At 40.9% G+C, this 5,553-nt stretch overlaps 1 long non-coding RNA gene across 1 annotated transcript in view; it reads right to left on the minus strand.

Annotated features, from left to right (window-relative positions):
* Nucleotides 1-2,430: 2,430 nt before the first annotated feature.
* The window catches only part of LOC118287718, a 4,264-nt gene continuing 1,141 nt past the window's right edge, over nt 2,431-5,553 (minus strand). Inside the window, exons 2-4 of the long non-coding RNA XR_004785709.2 lie at nt 5,160-5,275; nt 4,337-4,426; nt 2,431-2,811 (exon numbers count right to left, since the gene is read on the minus strand). This is a non-coding gene — a long non-coding RNA (uncharacterized LOC118287718). The remainder of the gene's footprint in view (nt 2,812-4,336; nt 4,427-5,159; nt 5,276-5,553) is intronic.

The raw sequence follows: 5,553 nt of genomic DNA on the forward strand, positions 1-5,553 counted from the left end.
TGTCAGCAGCTTTGAGAGGGTTCCAGGGGGCGGAGTCGTGAGCGGCGACAGGTGCAGCATCATGTAGTCAATCCTCTAAGTATAGACTCAACACCCCCCCCCCCACCGCCGCGCCTCTCGCTGCGAGGTGAAACAATACAGCGGCTCGGATGACGGACGCTGAAAAGCCTCCTGCTGTCACGCCGCCAGAGGCTCCTCCTCCCTGCACCTCTTCCCCCTACGCCCTGGCCCCGCCCCCTCCAAGGGGCTTGAGTTTCAATATTAAATCTGTTTTTATCACTTCCTCACATTTGAATAAGTTCCAGCTCAGCCCTGGGAGTCATGGACTCATCCAGACGCTGTGCCACTTGTTTTCTCCTGTCGGTGATATTTTGTTCCATTGGTCTTTGTTGTGAAGCGGTTCGTCCTTCAGACGATCTGCAGCGACACAATGTGATCTGCAGCGACATGTGTGTGTGTCGTGACCACACACACATGTACTTCACACGCCACAGAGTGGCTCCTCACCTCTTTGACTTGGTCTCTAACTGTCATTTGACAAACCACTGGTTCCTCTTGAGGGTGAATTGAGCAGGAGCCAGATTCAGACCTTTATTTCCACGAATGCAGTAAGAATATGTGGCTCTACTTCCCTCAGTAGATGATCCATTGTATGAAATATGAATCACCACCTACTGTAACTTCCTTTATCTGAACGCAGCAAACGAGAGGCCAGAAAACATCCGAGCGGCTGAAAACCAGCGGCCTGTTTATCTGGGATTTCTCCGTGTTGAGTTTTATTGATCAGAGGAAACTGCAGCGACTGGAGCCGCTGGTCCTGACGTGATTTATGTGCATTTAGATTGAGAGTGAGACGGCGAGCCGCTCGCCATCGCCTCCCTGCTCACGTGTACGTGACCACACACACATGTACGTGACCACACACACATGTACGTGAACACACACATGTACATGAACACACACACATGTACATGAACACACATGTACATGAACACACACACATGTACATGAACACACGTGTACGTGACCACACACACATGTACATGAACACACGTGTACGTGACCACACACACATGTACATGAACACACACACATGTACATGAACACACATGTACATGAACACACACACATGTACATGAACACACGTGTACGTGACCACACACACATGTACATGAACACACACATGTACATGAACACACACACATGTACATGAACACACACACATGTACGTGAACACACACACATGTACGTGAACACAGATGTACATGAACACACAAATGTACGTGAACACACGTGGACATGAACACACACATTTAGCCTGAGTGTGATTGCAGCTGATGCTGCGGAGCGTTGAGGCCTCGTCCTTGTCTCTTTCGCTGCCGGTATATGTACATGCCTCTTTGTTTGTATTTCAGATTTGAAGACATTTCTTGAACAGAAGAACAAGAACAGGATTTTTGTGAGACGATGATATATTCTGATATATGAATATAATCTGCTGTTGAAGATGACCAAGCTGTTTTCACTCTGTACCGACTAACTTCCGCCACACACACACACACACACACACACACACACACACACACACACACACACACACACACACACACACACACACACACACACACACACACACACACACACACACACACACACACACACACACACACTCACTCGTTTTTGCCCCTCAAGAGGCCCACCAGTTTTTTGCTCATTTATGGGGTCCACCCTTTCCAGTGGTTCTACACTGCTGTAAAAAAATCAGGTAAGATTAAAAAAAAAATCCCAATCATAAAAATCACTTCAATTTAACAAAATTTTAAACTTTTGTCTCCATGTACGTTTTTTGGTCACTTGTGGGGCCCGTTTCTAACATACAGTACTTGTGAGGTCCAGTGTCACACACACACACACACACATTCCTTGTTTTTGTATCTTTGCGGGGTGTTAGGTTACTATCTGGGGCCCATTAATGGTTGCTACTGCACATAGACACTGACTGCATCAAGGATCTATATTTCAAATTAAATCATCTTCTTCCTTCATTCCATCTCTTTTCCCTTTACACCTGCAAATTCACATCGCCTTGTAAGCTCATTAACTACTGTATGTGCTATCATCTTCACAAAAGACCATCAACAGGAAGACAGGGTAGTAGCATGGTAATCAAATAATGATTTTCAGCACCAGCACAACCATTTCAAATTAATCAGCCCCAAGATCTAATTTTGAGTTAACAGTTTTTTTTCCTTTTTATTCCACCCTGGAGTTAACTGTAAGCACAGTTTTTCATATTGCATACATTAGCCTAGTTCTATTCTCCTAAAACTGCTGATTCACCGTGCATTATCTTGCAAAAAAAACTTAAAATAAGACTTGAGGCAGCTATGCTATTAGGCTAACAACAAATACAATGCTTTCAACAAGTTATCCTGAGGTACCATGTATTTATTTTGTGAAAAAGTCGGTGATCAGACCACATTTTACACAAAACGACAACAATGATTAGAGGAAAACAATGAATACAGAATACTAACAAACTACAGCACATTTCCGCCTTGAACAAAAAAGTGTTGCAAACTGAAAACGTGTGTTTTCATTGTAGTTTTCTTCTCATGGAAGTTATTCTATTCTTGATGAAATATTTGACTGATTACCAGTCTCTTTTTTGCAGTGCTTGCGGTTCTGCAGAAATGCAGCGCTCACAGTCCGCCTTACCTGGAACATCTCGTCTTACAATGAGCTTCTTTAGATGTTTCTCTACTGCATCAATTTCCTCGGGTGTCCAGTGTTTCACAGCAGCTTGCTTACCTAAGTAGACAGAAAGAGATTACATTTTGATTAAATTGACAATTTGCAGAGCTGTGATCTGCTCACTCTGAAAAGCAAACGCAGCTCACAATGCCACTAACAGCGCAAAATGAGCTTCCACTCTTTGTTGAAATTAAATGCTTCTGAACATTAAGGTACAGTATTACGCATATTTCACCGAACCAAGTCACTACTGCTGACGGTTATAAAGTCCCGTCACGGCACCTAATTATAATTTCCCAAACACGGATGTTTAGCAAACTGTGATTAAAAGAGCATTTCATGAGATCACTGGGTTTTCTGACGTGATCGTTGCAACCATGCGACTGATTGTAGCCTACACATACGTGCGTCTGAAGCCTCCATCCACCAATGGTTACACTTGTAATCAGTCATTTCTCACAGTTGGGATTCATTTTCATGTTTTTGCTGTTAGTTACAGTAAAGCAGCAGCAAAGGAGTTGTGCTTCTTCATAAATAAAACTATACAAAAGATATTAGACTAATATTTTCTTCATTGAGTGATGCAGGTCTGTGAAAGTTTGGGTTATCTACACAAATAGTCTCACTGAATCAGAACTGAAAAGGATGGTTAACTGTTGTAACTGTTAATTGTAATATTCAATCATCTGCAATCATATTTATATATCATAATAAAGTATGTTTCTTCAGTAACCTGTGGTGGATATCAGACAACTGACAAGATGTTTGGCTAATTTAAAAGTTGATAATGCGATTACATGGATTGTGGGCTGTCAAACAGCCTATTGTAAAGCAATCATGTCCACTAAATATATGTAGTTTAATATAATTCAGCACTAAATATTTTGTTTCAATTCGATTTCCAATTGTGGTGCCCTTCACATACTTTATCGGAGTCAGTATGGCCCACTGGAAAGAATATTGCCCACCCCTGGTCTAACACCATGACACCAAGTAAGACCCCCCCTCAAGAGATCAAGTTTGCCGACCGCTAGCTTCTCTAGTTGTAGCAACTTCAGCAAAGACCGCACTATAGCAATACACTGCAGTCTATTTTTCCACCAGCCAACCGCCATCAAAAAAAGCCACTCATAGCCACAAATAATGCTCAGAACAGCACCAAACTTCATCAACAGTACAAACAGGGTCCCAGCACATAATACGGGGTATCAAAACACCTGCTAGCTTTGCCTTGTTTCTACTAAAAAGAGACAAAAACAACTCACACACTCCTCCTGTGATTCAGTCAGGATGGATGGATGGATATCGATAGATAGATAGATAGAGATATATCTATCTATCTATCTGTATCTATATATGTATATTGTCGCATAATAGGTCTTATTCCCTTCCTGGGTAGGAAGCTCTTTTATGTGTATTAAGAATTCAGAGACATGCTTTTATTCAATGATATAACCATCAATTTTATAACCATTAATTTTCAATGCAACCAATAGACCATTTTCATTTAAACCAAGGTAAAAGACCTTAAAAATAATTGAGTGGCACTGGCCGAAAAGAGGATGCAAGTCCCTAAGCTTACCTCTCTTTCTTGCAGACAAACTTTGGTTTTGGACTTGTGATGTCATGCTGACCTCATCTTCTGACCCCTGTTCTCCTGGCATACTGACATCTAGACACAGAAAGAACTTCATTAAAAAATACAAGAGTAGTATAGTTTAGTATATGGCATTTGTGTCTCTTAAAAAACATGTAACAGCCCAGAATCAAACTTTGCAAAGATAATGTCCATAGATTGTACTATGACTTGATAGAGGTTCAGCGCTAGGGCTGCATCATTCTAAAGGATACTCATCCTAAATAGTTTTTTTAGGCGATCCTGAAATTAATTTTGTTTGTGCTGTGTCCTATCTTCATTTACTCTTCACCAGTAACACATATACTGATATTTACAGATCTCAACAAATTCTCAATGTGTTCCCTTTACAATGACACCACAAGTATTCAAATAGACCTTGTAGTTGCAGAGATATACTCATTTCATTATGGGTATGCAATTTTCAAACAGAGGCCTTAACCGCCGTTAGGCTAATACCACAGCAATGGCCTCTACTTCAAAGGACACTTCGGTAGAATATTTTAACAAAGCACTCTGACTATCTTGCCTGGACTGTAAAATATCACATTTATTTCTATCAGTCTGATTGAAATTCTCTGACAGATGCAAAAGGCCACACATAACCTGAAATGCAAATAAACTCTCCCCTGTCGTTGTATCCACTTCACTAGGAGCACCCTAAATTTCGTTGTACCTCCACAGTACAATGACAATAAAGGCTATTCTATTCTATTCTGTTTTGCGTTTGAAATCCATAAGTTGTGTCATGGAACCTTCTACCACTTACCTATGTAACTGTCGACAAGTCTTGACATAAATCCAGACTTGTCAGTGCAAGACAGAATATATGTCTTTGCATCATCTACAGGCTTTATTCTTCTTCTCCTTTTGGACATAATGGCTCTGTGAAAATAATTTTAATCATGATTACACATACAGTATAAGAGAATTGTTCAGTGATTCCTGTTTATATTGTCATGAGTTGCCTAGATTGCTAGCTGCTGATATATAAAACACATTGACAACAGACAGCAGAGTTTCCCCTGGGTTTACAGCATGTTGTCCTCTTCTCTCTCTGTCTGGCTAAAGGTGTGTGTTCACGTGTTTGTCTGAAGTCAAGTTAATTTCATTTATCAAGAAAATCTCAACAGAACTTTTCCTATAGACCAGGTCTGAACCGT

The sequence above is a fragment of the Scophthalmus maximus genome, chromosome 12 (assembly GCF_022379125.1).
Source record: "Scophthalmus maximus strain ysfricsl-2021 chromosome 12, ASM2237912v1, whole genome shotgun sequence".
Lineage (NCBI taxonomy): Eukaryota > Metazoa > Chordata > Actinopteri > Pleuronectiformes > Scophthalmidae > Scophthalmus > Scophthalmus maximus.